The sequence below is a fragment of the Canis lupus genome, chromosome 14, assembly GCF_003254725.2.
Source record: "Canis lupus dingo isolate Sandy chromosome 14, ASM325472v2, whole genome shotgun sequence".
Lineage (NCBI taxonomy): Eukaryota > Metazoa > Chordata > Mammalia > Carnivora > Canidae > Canis > Canis lupus.
Genome location: NC_064256.1, coordinates 58,572,159 through 58,591,554, shown reverse-complemented (window position 1 = coordinate 58,591,554; position 19,396 = coordinate 58,572,159). Strand labels below are relative to the sequence as shown.

Below are 19,396 nucleotides of genomic sequence, written 5' to 3'. Positions count from 1 at the left end.
AGCCTTGGCTAGAGACGGCCCGCAATGAGGGCATTCTCGAGGGGCAGGATGGACACAAATAAAGATGCTTGCTGAGGGACATCTGTCCAGGTCACTGGGGGCCCGGCTCCCGTGTCCTAGCTTCAGGGCTGCTCTTCAGACCCTGCTCCCGGGACTTCCCTGGTGGGCCATCTCTGACGCCCGTGTCCCAAACCCTTGACTGTCAACACATTCTACTTCTTGCCACCCAAAAGCAAATATTTAATGGAACAGCAGAAAGCGAATATTTTGAAAAATGTGAAACACCCCAGGGGGACAGAGAAAGCCACGGAAGAAATTTATGGTCTCAGGAACGGAGAGCTGGAATTCTCTAAGCAAAGCACAACTGTCAGCACGGGCTGAACTGCTTATGTTCGTGTGTCTGCAATTCTGGGGCTGCAAATACCTCAGAGAATATGTTAAGTTTAAAAGCTAAATAATTCAAATAGATTTTGATTTCAAATATATTCTTTATCTTTTCAAAGAATTCTTTTTTTAAAAAAAAGCATATATATATAGATATTTTTTTGCAAAGGCAATGCTCTGGAAGGGCAGAGGGCATTCACTCAAGTGCCACTTGTTTCTACTACGTTGGCAAATGTTCAGTTTTGAGGCTGGGCATGGAAGAAATATGATAATGAAGTGCGTTGCTCAAGAACCTGAATCACAACGCGTTTTTCTGTGTGCAGTTATTCTCTTCTACAATGTACAAAACCTTAAGGGACCTGTCATATAAATATTTCTAAAGATCAGTCAATACCTGCAGCATTGTCATCCATCATCGCTGAACGAGTTCTGTTTTACACAGTAATCACATAAATCGAGTTATAAGAGATTATAATTCTTTAAGACACACCTCTTGGTCCTTGGCAAGGTCATTACTATGCTGGGAGTCTGTTCCCCAAGATGACATATGTCAAAGTATAAAGAATGGTGCAACTAAGAAACAAAGACCATGGATTAACAGATTCTGGAGTAAGTAATCTCACTTAAAAAAAAAAAACCCTAAATACCTCAAAATATCACTTGAGGGTTTAAGCTAACATCTGGTGAGTTCTTAGGAAACCTAGTGAATTCAGCATTGCATTTTTTCACACAAAAAGAACAAATTTTAGCCAGAAGTCAAAGACAAGATCTAACCATCATTTGTGGTACAACACAATGGGACTTCAATCCAGAGTCATATTATTTATTCACAGGCTTTGACATTATAGGTAGGATATTGTCAGTGATGATACTTAAACCCATATTAATCATGACTCCTAGAGGCATATGTGTTTTAGAAAAGCAAAGTTTAGGGGTCCCAGGCTGGTTTAGTTGAAAGAGCAAGAGACTCTTATTCTGCGTGTTGTAAAGTTGAGCCCCATGTTGGGTGTAGAGATTACTTTAAAAAATTGTTTAAAAAAATCTAAAAAATAAAATAGAAAAGCAAAGTCTATTTGCTATTGAAATGAGACAAAATACCAAGGTATGTCAACTTAAGATGAGATTTTTGTGTCCCTTCGGAAAGTTGCAGAACAAAAACAGTTTCCGTTTTATTTTGCACTTACTATTTGTTGGATTGGTCCGTTCGTTGGGTGTGCTTTGTTTTATTTTGTTTAGGATGGAATTACTCCTAGATATTGCACTTTTTAAAGATCTGGTTCTGAAAGTGTTTATTTGGAAGAATTTCAAAAATATAAGAGCTGGGAACTTCCAACACTGGAGATTATGAAGATGCTCACAAATTTTGCAAGATTGTCTCAATATTGAGGGCTTACCACCAAGTTAGATGTCTTAGAATACACAATGTACTTTTATTTTTTATTTATTTATTTATTTATATTTATTTATTTATTTATTTATTTATTTATTTATTTATTTATTTTATTTACTTATGATAGTCACAGAGAGAGAGAGAGGCAGAGACACAGGCAGAGGGAGAAGCAGGCTCCATGCACCAGGAGCCCGATGTGGGATTCGATCCCAGGTCTCCAGGATCGCGCCCTGGGCCAAAGGCAGGCGCCAAACCGCTGCGCCACCCAGGGATCCCCACAATGTACTTTTATTATCAGATAAAAGAGAAAATAGTAAACACTATTAAAATAGTTATGGAAATCTAAGGTGCTTAGGGAACAAGAATCATTCACTATGTTTAAGATGACTGGTGAAGAAGATGGGGTCTTGAATGGAAACTCTCTCTCTGGGCCTTTCCTGAACCACAGAGCCATCAGCCACTTCCCATCCCTGGATTGTGCTGTTAGTCCAAATAACACCTTGTTAGCTCACGCTAAAAACTGCCAAAAATGCAAGTTAGAGACCTTTCCTGATCTCTGAGAGCAGTCTCTAATTTAGTAAAATGATTATAAGTGAACACTCAGAGCAAATCAGCTCTTTGGAGCTAAAGAAGCCTACATACAAAACATAATTTTATGAATATGCCAACATAATCCAGTGTCGCTTTCTTTTGTATCCACGGCTACTGCATTTTTTGAGGATTCACTATGTGCTGGGTATCCTGGGCTACATGGGGGCCCTGGTGATACCAAAATTAAGCAGACAGGGGTTTGATGCTCAATGAATAAGGCATCTAGTAGGGGAGCTAGAATGCAGACAGGGAACTGTAACTCAACAGTCTGTGCTGTATGGTATCAGATAAGTACACATGGAGCATCAAAGAGGCAGCCTTGGCTTCCGGAGGGAGACAGCACCAAACATTGCTGGGACAGCATGTACGCTGGGTCTTTGCTCTAAGAGAAGAGTGTGTCATGGGGACAGGGCATGGGCAGAGAGGACTGGGGCAAATGGAAGGAGGACATTCGAGATAAAGAGAACAATATGATTAAAAGCTCCACGCTGTTTAAAAGAATTTTTGTGATGAAAATTATTACTTGAAAATGGTTTTGAGTTCTTGGAAAATGCAGCTGCACCTCTTTTAATGTGCTTTTTTACAGATTCCAAATATAGCCTACAAAAATCAAAAATAAAATGTCTTTTGGCTACCAATGATGGAAAATAAGGAAAATATATATAGTTTTCTCCTTTATCTTGGAACTTTAAAAATAAAATAAATGGGCTAATAAAAATTATTTATTGTTTTTAATTCAGTTATAATTTATTTACCATAAAATACACAAATATATTTTGAGCACTCATTAATTTCCATAAGCCTGTAGGAGCTGGCTTTGTAAAATTTCCCTTATCAGAGAATCCATTTAAATACAGCTCAGTATATAATGAGGTTTTTTTTTTTTTTTTCCCTTTACTTCAGCTGAATATTTAGCAGTATAGAAGCTTGACAGGTTAGGCAATTAGAATATAATTTATGATACGAGGCTCATGCGGATGAACTGCTTCCTGCCTATAATTTTGAATGCAAGGCAAATCACAGATTTCTTACGTTAGTCTTAAAGAAAAATTTTCCTATGAACTGAATTGTAGAATATAGTAATGGTTTTACTTATAACTTCAAGTGACCATGCTGGAAAATAGTACCTAGTGCAATTCATTTGGCTTCTTTAAAAGACATTTTGAAAAAAAAAAACAAAAAAACAGCAGATTAAAAATGTACACTAAGCCTCAGCCTAAGCCTCATGGACATTTATTTCCTTTGGGTAGAGCTAACATGCGTAGCTTTCCATGGTGCTTAATATATTGTTCTCACTTGGTTTATTAAATGCTCTTCTTTTTTTTAAAAAGAGATATTTATTTATTTGAGAGGTAGAGAGAGAGAGAGAGAGAGAGAGAGAGCAAGGGGAGGGACAGAAGGAGAGAGGGAGAGAAAATCCTAAGCAGACTTTATGCTGAGCACAGAGCCCGATGCAGAGCTCGATCCCACGACCTGGCGATCATGACCTGAGCCAAAAACAAGAGTTGGCCACTCAACCGACTGAGCCATACGCAGGCACCCTATTAAAGGCTCTTCTAACAGCCTCTGTTACTGTACCTTATAATATGCCTATCTCAACGAGAGTGATGCCTAATATTCGGAACATGTTGGTAAATGGGTATCTTTCTGAAGGTACATTAAATAAGAGCCAGTCTGGCAAATTGCAACAATAATTAAGACCTGTCCCTTCCTCTAGTCTTGTTTCATTAATTTATTTCTCTAAATACTTCCTTTGTAACCTGTACTATCTTGGTGGCAGAGACTCACAGGTGTCCTCTAATACCCATGATCCTCTTTTTCTACTGTAGTAAAAAATACGGGCTTTGCGTGAGCACACATATCCATCTGAAGTAAAACTACTTTCCCAGGGTCTTTTGTTTAACTAAGTTAGACTATGTGATTAATTCAGGGTAATAAAATCCAATGCTCTACTCTTTGCCACTTTCTTCCATTGTCCGTGGACCTTGAGAGTAATTAGCTGGAGCTCCATTTGCCAGATTGGATCATGAGAACATGGGCTACATCCGTGGGTGACTAGAAGGGGCCTAGGTCTCTAAGGACTTTGTGAAGCAGAGTCCCACTTACCTCTGACACAAAGGGAATATAAATCTCTACCTTTTTAAAACCTGCTGAAACATAATCCTAACTTAAATGACATGTGAATCTAATCTTATGAAACACAACTTCTCCCATCTACATTCTGACAACTCGCCTCTTTCAGCAAGTCTTCCAAGATTGAGCAATATCACATACCTGCCCTTGTGAATATTTCACTTTTCAATTGTGGCCATACTGACCCTCTAAAGGGTCCTTAAGGACAAGGTGATCTCTTGAAATAGATATCACATGAAAGGGACCTGGAGATCTTTCTGGCAATCGATAATAATGCAATTAAAGAACTCTTGATAGAATTGGATGTTCTAGCATGCTTATTATTTTTATCTCTAAATGTTAGCAGTATCCTTTATTTTTCAGTCTAGTTAACAAAGAGAATGATTAATCAGTGTTTTTACATGCTACACATAACACTTAGCAGAGAAAGGGTATTATTATAGTCTCGGATATATGACAGTTCTTGTAAATTATCTTTATCTTAAAAAGAACCTAGACAAATTCAAATGCCATCATCATCATCATTAAGCCAGATTAATATCTTTTCATGGGGTTGGGTTATGAAATTTGTTCAGCTCAACAAGGGATTGGACTAGGGAGTACATGGTGTGTATACAAATTACCGGTAAATCCAAGTCTTAGGAAGGTTAGCATCTTATAGGGAAGAAGACAAAAATAATTATTATACAAAGCAGAGCATACCTGCTGCAAAGTACAATGGAGATTTGGAAAAGAGAAAGGTCACAGCCAGTGAGCAGGGATTAGAAAAAGTGTCAAGAAGCAGGTGGCAGTGACACGTTGTGCATGTCAATTTACAATATGTGGCCTTCTCATCTCACACTAACTGTGGCCCCGAGTAAAAACCAACAGGGGCACAAACAAGATACCGATCTACCAAGTGAGTCAGGCTTGGAGATCTTAGTTCTCCAGCCTCAGAGTCCATCGGGTCAGCTTCTTCGGGTAGACTGAGGTAGGTTTACTGCACAGCTTTTGCCCAGAGAGATCTCTGAGCGAGAGAAGATCCCTTTTCCTCTTCTCATTAAACTTTTGCTTCAAACAGCCACTGGTCTTGTCCTCTTAATTTCCATAACCTTTAATAATTAATTTTGAAACTGTCTATATTGGCCTGTTATTTACTTGATCTTGCCTGTTTCTCGTGTTAATTCAACCCCCAGTATTTCTTTGGCTACATCACATGCTTGCCGCCTGCCACTGGTATGCTGCCTGTTACCAATGGGTGAATGGATAGTTTACTTTTCCGAAGCCTAAGAAATACTTATCCTTGCTATTTAAAGACAGGCTTATGTTCTAAGACCTTGCTTTTGCCTGAACTCAGACATTAGCCCTAAAGTTGGCGGAACAGAGCATAGGTAGACTTTGTTATCTTCACCTTTCTTTCTAGTAATTCACCTCTCAATCTTGATCTCACGAATAAGTGAATGTAGCTTCTATAAATGACTCTAAGTCTATGAAATTTGGGGAAAAAAAGCTCGATGGAAGATCTACCATGAAAAATCTAAAATTGTAATTTTCTACATGTTCTTTCCTTTTTGGGTATGGGGCAAAGATAATGGCATTGAAACACATTCAGTTGATCAGCCATTATGCTAATGAACAATCTGCATAGTTCTGGGTCAGCAACACTACAGCCCCAACTTTCCTGATTGAAAGGGACACAGTGACCTGGGCAAGTTGGTTTGACAGGCTTGTTTTTTATCACACAATGATAAAGTAGGTCTCATCAAAAAGCTGAATCACACTGAATTGGGTTAAAAAAAAAAAAAAAAGTTGTCCTATCCTGCTTTAAAATATCCAAGAGTGGGCTGCTAATATTTGTTTTTTTTTTTTTAATGGAATGTTTGATCTCATTACTTTTCAAAACAACACTGTGCTTAAAAACAACCCACATTATCTACTGCTCACAGAACAGTTTTAAATGTTAGTTTTTATAAAGCATAAACATGAAGGGTTTCCAGGTGAGAATGCTAGTGAGAAAAAAATAAATAAAACTAACATGTTTCAAAGATTCGATTATATTTCCAAAGCATCTATTCATTTCAGCACCTTTATTATTGCTAATGCACATGATTTCAGGGGAGTAGAAAGAAGCTGAATTTAAATAACTACTTGTGGCAACACAGCACCAATTATACACTCCATGGCTATTTATGTCCTCTGGTGATCAACTAGCAGTAGGAAGTAAAACTGACAACACACTGGTACAATCACAATTATGGGTCAAACTTCAACAAGCCTGTTTAAATGGTTCCATTAGGTCCTCCTTGAAATACTGATTTACATATATTTTGACTATTTTCAGACATGCTATCCACTTCAACATGCAGTGATATAATCATTTCCTACAAGGATGCATTAGTCTAGAGCACTGAAAAATAAAATAGCATGCCACGCACACAAATTTCTGTAGAATTTAAATTGCATTAGAATACATCCCCAATCCTATTTTAGATTAAAATATCATTTGGATTCCACAGCAGATCTATTTAATAGGGGATTTGGATATTTTTAGAATCGTTTAAATGGGCTTTTGCTTGGAGTATTAATGTATTTCTAAGGTAAACAAAAACCAAACATGAGATAGGAAGTGTCTTCTTACAGAGACCCATGACTTACCTAATTTTTATTATCTCTTCTATTGGTCTGATCTAAATATGGCTCTTCCAGGTGATTTCTCTTTCCACTATAACTGCAAGTCCTCTGCAATGTTTTCTAAATACTGCTCTTTTAGAGACATGTTTTAATGTGACACAAGTATCTTGTTTAAACGGTTTCCTTTTACACATAACCTCATAATATATAGAGAAGAACATACGTAATGCATACAAAACTATATGGAAAATGATAAAATGTATACATGAAAACTCATCCATTAATCTTTAGATCTTACTGGTACTTGAAGCTATTTGATCGCTCCTCTGGATGTCTTCCATCTTTCCCCCAAAAGAAACATGCTAAGTTCTTTCTTACAATTTTATTGATTTAAAATAGAGCTTGTACACCACATATATGTTTCTCTAAACATTATATTGTTTAGTTCAATGATTTTAAAATTTTCTAAAAATCAAATTGTCCTATAGGTGACCAAATGGCACCTTTTATTTATTTACAACTTTACTACTTTATGATTCATTCACTTTGAATGTAATTACTTGTAGGTCAGTACTTTTTACTGCTTACTTAATATTCCATTGTAGTAATACATCATAATTTACTTACCAATTGGATATTTGAGATGTTTCCAAACATAAATGTTTGGAATAGATATTTAATCCATTCTGGATTGCACTCCTGGAGCATATCTCCTAACACAAACATGCAAGAATGTTAAAAGTGGTGGTATCAATTTCTATTCACACAAGCAGTATACGAATCCACATTATTTCACATCTTCGCCAATCCATGGACTTGTTAAAATTCTTAATTTTTGCAAATGTAGTGGGTGTGAAATGTTATCCTGTTATGTACGGTTTTAATTTATACTCTCTTATTACTGACAATATTAAGAATCTTTTTATTGGTTTCCAGCGTCTTTTTTTTTTGTTTGTTTGCTTTGCTATGAAAAGGAAATGTCTATTTATATCCTTAATCAATTTTCTATGTGGCCATTTGCTTTTTTCTTTTGTATTTGCAAACATTTTTCATGAAATCGTACAATGTTTCTTCAGATGTCTGTCTCCATCCAATAAACTTAAATTCCTTGAGAGGAAGGGCTGTACCTTCTTTATTGTTATCTCTCCAGCAATCAGCATTATGATTCAATTAGATAGTCCTCTCTTTTGCAGATAGTAATATGTTCTTTTTGCTAAAATTTCTTCTTAAATCGTTAAGGAGAGTATATTAATCATTGGTCTACAAGAAGCTTATGAGATGACATAATCAGACCGGGTGGTAGGAAGGGAACAGAAGCTTCTTGGTATATATATATACACACACACACATACACACAATGATTCAGTGGAAGGATGGTATCAAATTTTAGTGTGGTACACAAGCTTCTCTACAAAGTGATTTCAAGAAATCCACCTACCTTAAGACTTGCTTTATAAATCACACATTATGTTATGATTTCAAGTTACTACAGGGAATACATAATTTTTTTGAGCGCGTATGTCTTTTACTTCTTACTAGATTCTCATTCCACAAGAATGAGTAGAGATGGGAATTGAAGTGTTCCAATAGCTAGAGAAACAAATTACTTCTTATTTGATTGACGGCCATGAAATAGTGTGGTCAGCAAAATATTAATGTCTGGAATAAATTTATGTGAGGCATAAAGAAGACATTTTTTTTTCATTTGAAAACATGAGATTGTAACTGCTATTTTACACGGCATTATTAATAAAAAGTTTGATTAGACATGATTTCAATGGCCAAAGATTTAAATTAAAATTTCTACCATTACATGAAATCTTTCAGCATTACAGATATTTTATTAAAAGATAACAAATTGTAATTGCCAGGTTGTAATTATTTACATTAATTGCATAATTGCGCTAATCACGTAAGTGGGTAGTAGCACTTTCAAACATCCCTTAATTGCTTCTAAAAATTCCAAATGCATGGAAGGAGAATTAAAAGTAAAATGAAAATGAGGCGATGGCAGAAATCTGAGAAATCATTTTTTTTAAATAACATGTTTTTAGTACTTAAAATACATCCACACGTGTTTCGCTAAGATGGATATTATTCCTATGTCATTAACACTTAAAAACATGCCTATTTCCTGTGAATCTCTGCACTTAATCTGCTCTGTTATAGCCTAGGAATCTACACGATTGTTCCCACCTGTCTTAGGTTCAGTCTTTTTACCACAGTTTCAAGAAACTTGAAAAATAGTTCCCTTTAACCGTGACCAATGGGATACCAAGTATAATAGGTTATTTTTTTCAAAAGGAAGGAAAGCCTTTCTATAACACTAGAAAACTCTTTATGATTCTAGGATGTCTGCAATCACCCATCTGTTCTGTTGCTGTAGGAACGACACAGCCCATCACCCAGAGTGGGCACCCAGTAACTACCTGTCTCAGAATTAATTGATGCATATATATTTCGGAGAACATGGTCTCATCCAATCAGAACACTTTCTTTCTCCTCTGCCGTATCTTCAACCCAGGGAACTCAACACTTTGTAGATGTTCACGTCTCTTAAACATGATTCAGAGTTTAATTGGGATAAAGCTATGTTCATAAAAAAATTTTTCTGCTTACTTTGGAGTGTTTGGAGGTACTTGACCACTCCTGTATTAGAAGCATGAATAGCTAGTTTTCTGTCCTATGACTCAATGGTGTTAAAGCCCAGAAGAGTTTCTATAGTCGCCTGGTCTTTAGCATTCATTAAACATCCACTAAGTCCTTCATTTTGGCTTATGAGTGGCCTATTGGGCAAGTACTTTGTCCAATCATCCTCTAAGTTTTGGTAGAACTTCAGCAATGAGAGGACAGATTTACTTGCTTAAGCAGAAATTTTACACCAGATGGTGATGACTAATGCTGAATGTGGAAAGAAATATTATTTCCTGAGCTATCCATATTTTTTGGGTAAATAATTCTTTTATCCAATCACTCTAAATCCCTGTGTGACGATTTAGCACTTTTGCAATCTCCCAGGGAGTGCTTCAAGTATACACAAGAGCCACACAGGCATGGCATAAGCATCCCTCTACACCCCAGCCTTGTGATATGAGGCTGCTGCTTAACCTGTGGTCTGCATTCTGAGCATCTGCCAATTTATGTCCCATGAGCTCCTTTGGTATTTTGGTGAAATATATGGATTCCTTTTCTGCACAGATTTCTAAAATGCATAAAATAAAATGTATAAGATCAAAATAAAGTCCATTAATACTCAGGTTCAGTTACACATTTTTTAAAATCTCCAATCATGATATGCTTGCTTTTTTATCAACAAATCATATAAAGTAGTACCGAGACTGGGTCTAATAACTACTTAAAGCAAAAAGTTATGATGAGTTGAAGTCTCTATGAGAGCGACTACAATACAATGACAGTACAGTGACACTGATGTGTCTCTTATATTCTATGTAGAAGAATATATATCTTAGATATATTGATTAACAGAGAAAAGCTAAATAATTATCAGTGAGATTTGAGGTAAAATTAAGCTGTAATTTTGTTTCCTCCCAAGTACACAGACACTAGAGAATTACTGAAACCTCTGAGTCTTGTGAGTGATACACTTCAAGCTAGACTGCCCTGCGCCCAGGTAAGCTGTGGAGACACAGTCCTGGTATCCACCTCCAGGGTGTAGACTTCCAAGTCATAGTGGCAAAGCCTAAATTTGAAGACTAGTTTCATAAAAGTGTGTCTTTGTTTAGAGTGACAGGATGACTCTCCTGGTTCTCTCTCTTCTCTTTACTCATCTGGTTGACCCACCGAAAGGGGTGGGTTTTAGACTGAGTTATTACCACCTGAAGTGTTTTCAGGTAGCCTCCATATTTCTCCCAAAATTATTACAGAGCACCCATAATAGAAATTTAGGTAATCTTTCTTAAATTTACAAGATTTCTTAAATTTACAAGATCCACAATATTGACTCCTTCAGATCTCAGATAGTCCTTCTATGTCCCTGTGGGACGGTGCATGAAGCCTAGTGCTTTCTTTAACTACACAAAGTACCACTTCAAGATTAACGCTGCTTATGATAAGGGTGTGATTACATGAATAATTACAACCGGAATGCAAGCATTTTCATCTCTTTTGGAATCACTGTAACTGACAAAATATGCTTCTGTCAGCAAACTGGATGATCCATTAGGGAGAGAGGGAGAGGCTCTCCGTAACGGGTGTGGAATTTCTACGAAAATTATTTATTTAGAGAATATTACTCTCTTTTATTTCAGTTGGGGGTTTGTTGAACAAGTTGCAAAACTGCATCAATTGAATGAATCTTTGAAAAAGGGAAGAAAAAGAAATTCACTAATCAAATAATAGAACAAATCTTCATTTAAAGCTATTAATCTTTAATTTGTACACTATGTATGTATAATATGTACATATGTATGAAGTTTATACCCATACGTGACTCATACATATCAACTGAACGGAGCTAACTTACACAAGAGTTATAACAATGACCGAATGATCTATAGATACAGAAGTCATTTGTATTAATGACCTATAGATACAGAAGTCATTTGTATTATGTGTGAATTCCTATTTATGCTAAGTGTTTTAGACTTAATGAATTAGTTGCACAAATATAAACTATTCTAGATGGAAAATAGGATTATTTTGGCCTCTATTTAATACACAGAATCTGAATATATACGCAGAAAGATTGAATTTATTTCTAGCAGAGTGGTAATTTTAATCAGGATACTTGTTAACATTTAGCTGTAACTGTCAATGTATCTGAGTGATCTAATATTCTATACTTTCAAACTGTAGGGGAAAATTGAACAGATTACTTAGAGTAGCTTATTGAATCTGTGCTTATTTTTTTAAGTCTGGAAAATACACTTTGGGTTTAATTAGCATGTGAGATACTCAAAATAAGTCACAGTTGATTATGTTGGTTTTCCCATGTATATTACTCATGTTTAAAGGTCAGTAAGGTTTTTTAAAATTTGTTCTTTTTTTTTTTTTTTTTTGCAAATGCACACGGAAGAGACCAAGATGACAATTCGTAAAAGGTGATGGAAACTTCACGAATAAATATGCAGTACATTAAATAAAAAGAATGAGAGTAATTTTTTTCCAAATAAAACATTATCTTACATTAACAAATGTTATCTTAATTTTTAAGCAATATAAGCTTTTACAAACATTTAAGCAATAAAACATACTCTTAATACTTATTAGACAATAAAGCCACTGGTACTACTAGAAAGAAAGGTACTACTTCCCCGACACCATCACCCCTGCTTTTTAATTGCGTATCTTTGGCGTAGGTGTTGCTGGAATCAATTAATTTCCAACCCGTTTTTTACTTCTTGTGTAAAATCTCCCCAGGTTCTTTCCCTCTTATTTGAAATAGTCCTACGTCAGGTGAATCTAGGCACTTGAGGTGAGGAGCGGGTCCCGTATTTCATTACTGTGCCCTTCCCAGACGTGACCGAGATGCTGTCCACATACAGACCTCGCCCAGGACCCCAAGGAAGGGGAGGGTTTGGGGAGGCCACACACGGCATTGCAATTGGACCTCTCGGCTAGGTTTTGTGAAGTGCAGTGACACAGGGGGGAGTTGATGACACTCCTTTTTCTATTTTTTTTCTTTTTTAAAATTTATTTGTTCATGAGAGACCCAGAGAGAGGCAGAGACACAGGCAGAGGGAGAAGCAGGCTCCATGCAGGGAGCTGGACGCAGGACTCGATCCCGGCCTGGGCCGAAGGCAGATGCTCCACCGCTGAGCCACCCAGGAGTCCCATCTCTCTCTTTTCTGTGTTCTGCCTCAACCCTTCCACTTCCTTCATTTTTTTCCCCCGATATGTTAAATGTGTCCATTTTCCTCTACCTTGGACTTTGGTGCCTCATTGTACCCAGAAGGGTGGTTTAGCTGTTTCTGACATCAAAAGCTAAACTGTCGCTTGCTCTTGTATGAAGGGCATCTTCCTCCTCCCCACCCCTTCACTTAAAGAACATGCCTTTTTTTTCTAGTAGAAGCTGCAAGCCCATTTGGTGAAAAAGCCAAACCTGTTGAAATTTAATTTATAGAATCGTGATGCCAGGCGTTGGTGGGAGCCAGCCTGGATCGCTGGAGTGCTCCTGTACAGCGCTTTCCACATTGGCTTCCAGTAGCTTAGCATATTGATTTTACAATTTATGGCTCTCAAAGCCATTTGCAGCCTTGATCCTTCTTATAGTTCCAATTTGCTTATGTCAGTCAGAACACTGAAATTGTTCCGTGGCAGCATGTTTCCTTTGTAGCTCTGATTTTTTAATAGTTCAATTCATTTAAATTGGGATTGAAAGTTAACATTGATTTTCTTCTTTAATGCCTAGCATTCCTCAAGTTCTTGTCCCATATATTTTGGGCTTATTATATATATGCTTAAAAGGACAGCATTGGTAGGTAAGCGGTATTTCAGAAATTCCCCTTGCATTGTCTCAGTTACTATAACCGGCTCAGATATTGGTGAGCTACCTATACCAGGATAAGGACACAGAAAGAAGCCTGGAATTGCTCACCACTCAGTATGGAATTTTTTTTTTTTTCAGCATGGAAATTTTCACTGAATCTTTTTAGTTGAATTTTGATGCATTACCTGCACCAGAATCTATGAATCAACATATAAGTTTTCTACTTTTTTTTTTAAATAGGCTCCACACCCAACGTGGGGCTTGAACTCGTGACCCTGAGATCAAGAGTCACATGCTCTACCTACCAACCGTGCCAGTCAGGTATCCCTACATACTGGTTTTCTTGTTCAAAATTTGTGGAAAGCAAACTCGGGCCCTTTCCTCATCTCCTGGTTGGCTGGTTAACTGCTCCCTATCATAACTTTCTATCAATACCCCCTTCTTCCCCCTCCACTTTCAGAATTTGGCCCCTGCGATTCCCATGTTTCTAGAGTTCTACAGCATTAATTACCTTACATCCTCTTGGCTTCCACAGCCTGCAGGACTGAGTTTCAGTGTTTTCTGGTTTGCTAAGTCAATTACCACTCCTCTGTTAGCTCTTGGTTTCCAAAACTTCTATGATATTCCTCATTCCGCAGTTCTCCCATTGCCAACACTACCTTGAAAGGATATATGCACCCTTATGTTTACTGCAGCATTCTTTTTTTTTTTTTTTTTTTTTTTTTAGTATTTTATTTATTCATTGGAGAGAGAGAGAGCATGAGCAAGGAGGAAGGATAGGAGAAGCAGTCTCTCCGCTGAGCAGGGAGCCGACATTGGGCTCCATCCCAGGACCCCAGGATCATGACCTGAGCCAAAGGCAGGCACTTAACCGACTGAGCCACCCGAACGCCCCCAGAATTATTTACAATAGCCAAGAAATGGAATCAACGAAGTGTCCACTGATAGATGAGTGGATAAAGATGTGTAGCACACGTATACAAGGGAATGTTACTCAGCCATAAGAAAGAGTGAGATCTTGCCATTTACAACAAGATGGATGGACTTAGAGGGTATATTATGCTAAGTGAGTTAAATCAGATAGAAAAAGACAAATACTGTGTGATTTCACATATATGTGGAATAATAAAAAAAAAAAAAAAACCTAACAAGCAAACAAAAAACCAGAAACAGACTCAATACAGAGAACAAACTGGTAGCTGCCAGAGTAGAAGGGGGATGGGTGAAATATAGATGAAGGGGATGAAGTACAAATTTCTGGTTATATAAGCCACAGAGATGAAAAGTACAGCATTACTCAATATTGTATACGTAGTCAATACTGTGGTAATGTTACCTGGTGACAGGTGGTAACCATATGGTGAACACTGAGTAGTGAGTGTATTGTTGAATCACTATGTTGGGCACCTGAAACTAACGTTGTATGTCAACTATACTTTAATCTTTAAAAAGTACATTAATTCTTGAGTGAATGAGCTCTAATAGTTCAGATCTGTTCACGGATTCATTTATGCATTTAAAATTAGATACTGAACACATGTGTACATTAGGTGCTGGTAATACGGCAGTGAATACCAACAAACTCCATCTTCTCACAGAGCGTACTTTTTTAGAGAAGGGAGACAGAAAATATAAAAACAAACAAAAAGAGTAAGTGTGGTGGTAACAAATGCTAGGAAAAATAAGAGAACATTGTAAAAGGTCTGCAAGTTACTCTTGCAGAAAGAATGGTCAAGGTAGCCTCTCGGATGAGGTGGCAATTGTTAGGAATTTTCTTTTTTACATTTCCTGTTTCATACAAAAGATTCTCTAGTGTCTTCCACATTTATAGTACATGATTTTATTCATAGAGAATCCAGGAGAGGCAGGGCCTCTGTGAAGTACCCCAAGGTCAGTCTCTTGTCTTAGCAAATCAAGGACTACTGCTCTCCCCTTTTGTGCCTTGAGAAAAGCTATGGTCATGTCTCTGCCCTGTTTCCTGAGCAGGTATAGCCATTCCTACACTTTGATATTTCACGTTGCCATGGAGTCAAGTCCTTCTTGGCATTATTTGAGGGCACAATAGAAATTTTCTTACTCTAGGATAATGAATTCTAGGCATTTTAAGATTTGATATTTAGATGAGAGTTTTAGAAGTTGAAAAAATAATTCCAAAATGCCACCTCAGTCATTTCATCATTAATATAATACTAAACATATCAATTATTGTAACAAAATGTTAATGGTTGCATTACATTAAATAAAAGATCTATTCTAGTTCTTTTTTTTTTTTTTTAAAGATTTTTATTATTCATGAGACACACAGAGAGAAAGAGAGGCAGAGACACAGGCAGAGGGAGAAGCAGGCTCCGTGCGGGGAGCCCGATGTGGGACTCGATCCCGGGACCCCAGGGTCACCCCCTGGGCTGAAGGCCATGCTCAACCGTTGAGCCACCTGGGCTGCTCCATATTCTAGTTCTTATCCAAAACTAAAAATAAACACATTAACAAATTAGATTTTACAATGTTGATTAAAATGCTAAAAAAATTTATTTTTAATTTGCTTTTGCATATATGTAAATATAAATGACATACGTTTATACAAAATTTATTTATATATAACTACAAAATATTTCCATATATAAGTATATATGTCATGTGTGCACATATGTACAGATATAACACATAGAAAACTGGATCTTAGAAATAGTGTGTGTAACTTATTTTATCACGAAGGAAAAAAAAAAAAAACCCAAGAGTATAAAGCTCTCATTTTGATAGCTTTTTTTTTTTTTGTCAGACGCTAAAACCTTGATAAGTTTTTAAAATAAAATGAGGGGTCCTGTAAATGGTACATTCCATCTCTCAACTGGAGGTTCTGCAAGAACTTTGTATTATATATTTGACATGTTACATAAAAAGCAATCAGCAAAAATAAAAGCACTCAGAGTAGAAAATTATTATTGAAGGTATGATATGGAAGTTTAAGTGGGAATGTTGAAAACAGCCTTTTTAATCTTAAAAATGTATCTGTTAAAATGTATTTCCATGTATGGTGAAACACATTCCCTATGAGAAATTTGTTGCTTTTTGGAAATGGATGTTTCTCCTGTTATCTGTGTAATGAAATAGATTCCAGGGATCCCTGGGTGGCTCAGTGGTTGAGCGCCTGCCTTCAGCCCAGGGCGTGACCCCAGGGTCCTGGGATCGAGTCCCACGTCAGGCTCCCTACATGGAGCCTGCTTCTTCCTCTGCCTGTGTCTCTGCCTTTCTCTCTCTCTCTCTCTCTCTCTCTCTGTGTGTGTCTCTCATGAATAAATAAATAAAATCTTAAAAAAAGAAATAGATTCCATATCTGCAAAATAGAAAGTAAATATAAAGCCTTTATATAATTATGGAATAACACAATGCCACAATGACAGGCATCGAGAACAGAGGACAAGAGATACCTGTCCACCACCCCGGGGTCTTGGGTTAGCTAGTATTGAAAGCCCGTTTCCAAACCTAGAAGAGGAAATAAAAGATTAGGTAACGGTCACAATCACTACTCAATACGAAGCGGATACATAACAGTTACATCAGTGACTCCGTGCTCACCTGCCTCGACCTCGCTTCCGGTCTCCAAGGTGGGATTTCCTCCTCATTTCTAACCCCCCTCCCCATGTTTACTGATATGCTCTTCCCTGTGTCTCCTAGGATCTTGCTTCTCATGAATCTCTCATATGTCTTTATCCTCACATTTCTTTTTTTTTTCTTTTGCCTAGTTTTTTTCCTCTTCCACTACCACATACTCAAATTCTTCCATGCTAAATTTTATGAAGGGAAGCAAAACAATAATAACAAAAGAATCTTGTCTGCTTCTTCCCACCCAGGTACCTGCACATATCCACGCTCCCCTCTCTTATCAAACTTCTAGAGACAATATTCTATGCTCAGTGTGTCTAATTCTCCATCTCATATTTACTTATCAATGTGACACAGCCAGTCTTTCATTATGTTAGTTGCCTGAAATTGCTTTCTTTGGGGTTACCAATCCCTTTCTAATTTTCAGTTTCTTGATCCTTGCCCTATTGGGTGCATCTGTAACACTTTGTACTACGGTTTCTTTCTTCAGTTTGTAACCCTTGCTCGCTTTGATAGGGCGGCTCCTGATTTTCCTCTCTCACAGCGATGAAGCCTCTCAGTTGGTGCTGCTACATTCTTTACTTCCTGCTCCCTCTAAATGAAAATACTTTCAAGAATCCTTTACCAGTCTTGTTTTTTCAGCTTCCTATTTCTCTTTTCAGATAACCTCAGATATTTCTACTATTTTACCTACCAATCCCATGCAGATTACTCACAAATCTCTATGTCTCGTTGTGACTTTTAAAAAAAGCTTGAAGGAAAAAAAAAAAAAAAAGCTTGAAGGATCCAGATTCGTGTTCCAATTGCCTGTGGGGTATTTCCTCGTGATTGTCATTCTGGTCTCTCAAACACAGCAGCACAAATTCTAAATCATCATGTTTCCTGTTCTTGTGTTTCTGTTCTCAACACTCCCCTTGTTGAAAGCTCACATGCCTTTCAAGACCTGGTACCAATACTACATGCTTCTTAAAGTCTCTGATAAGTGTCAGTAAAAAAAAGGCTAATTATGTTCTTTAAACCAATCCTTAAATAAAATATAAAGCCTTTATGTCAAAAGTCCTACAACACAGGGATTGAGAATCTAAGCTTTCAAGTTAAGAAGCCCTAGGTTTGCATCTCAGCTCTACCTCTCAGTAACTGTGAACTTTCTCAAGCCATTTAACCCTGCCAAGCCTTGTTTTTTTCCGCCTGCTAAATGACGATAACAAAAAGTCAACTAATGCTGCCAATGATTATTATTGTAAATAAAATAAAATAATAAAATAAAATAAATAAAATAAAATAAAATAATAAATAAAATAAAATAAAATAAAATAAAATACAATAAAATACAATAAAATACTGGAATAATAGCATATAATCCTTAATGGCAGTTTGAGCTGGAGGCATCTGGTCTACCTTCAGAGCTACAGAAGGACACCCTCTCTCTCTTTAAAATGACTTCCTGGATGTTGCCTAACTTTTCTTTCTCAAAATAAAGCTGCAAGGGGGTCTGGGAAATGTGTTCTTTAGTTGGGTACAAGGCCATTTGAATAAAGTAAAGGAGAAAGAAGAATGGATTTTCAAGTAGGCAACTAAGCTTCACTACCTCAAGGACTAGGGTAGTTTCAAATTTAGCAAGATTAACCAATTAGACTTAATTATATTAGCTGTAGACCTTAATTAATGCAATTAATTTATCTAGTGATTACTTCTGAGAGAAGAGCAGTTATAGATAAGTTTACAGATAAACTCAAAAAATATGATGAGAGTCTGATTTTAAGGCTCCCTAGACTCACATTTAGAATTAATTTGAATAGAGTATGGACTGCAAGTTTAGATGCTCTGTGGAATGGGAGATGTATGTGAAAGTGAAAAAAAAAATCCATTTAGCCTTTAAAAGTAAGAAGGAAAGATTTTTTGTCTTACAGATTTCTAAGAGCTTTCAAGGCACAATTTTTTAGGTATCTAAACATGTCACAAAAAGTTTACTTTAATGACCAGAAAGAACTCAAGACATATTTTCCTCATATAATTCTGAAACTAGTAATGTTAGAATTTGCACAGAAATAAGGTAATTAAATCTGATTTCAAATATGATAAATGTTTGCATATTACCAATTTATGAATTTTAGGGCAACTTAAAATATAGCTTCTAAAATTTTTTTTTTAAGATTTTATTTATTTATTCATGAGAGACACAGAGAGAGAGAGAGAGAGAGAGAGAGACAGACAGACAGAGACACAGGCAGAGGGAG

The 19,396-nt window shown here is 36.8% G+C and overlaps 1 protein-coding gene and 1 long non-coding RNA gene across 5 annotated transcripts in view; both read right to left on the bottom strand.

Annotated features, from left to right (window-relative positions):
* Window positions 1–19,396, bottom strand: part of KCND2 (potassium voltage-gated channel subfamily D member 2) — a 476,827-nt gene that overhangs the window by 237,969 nt on the left and 219,462 nt on the right. The gene's annotated exons all lie outside the window — the stretch shown is intronic.
* Window positions 1–19,396, bottom strand: part of LOC112670815 (uncharacterized) — a 227,803-nt gene that overhangs the window by 4,900 nt on the left and 203,507 nt on the right. Inside the window, exons 4-5 of one of the 3 annotated variants that reach the window (XR_007402147.1) lie at window positions 16,985–17,039; window positions 15,849–16,024 (exon numbers count right to left, since the gene is read on the bottom strand). This is a non-coding gene — a long non-coding RNA (uncharacterized LOC112670815). Of the gene's footprint in view, window positions 1–7,735; window positions 7,822–15,848; window positions 16,025–16,984; window positions 17,040–19,396 lie in introns of those variants that run through there. The other 2 variants (XR_007402148.1, XR_007402149.1) reach the window with 2 other exon arrangements.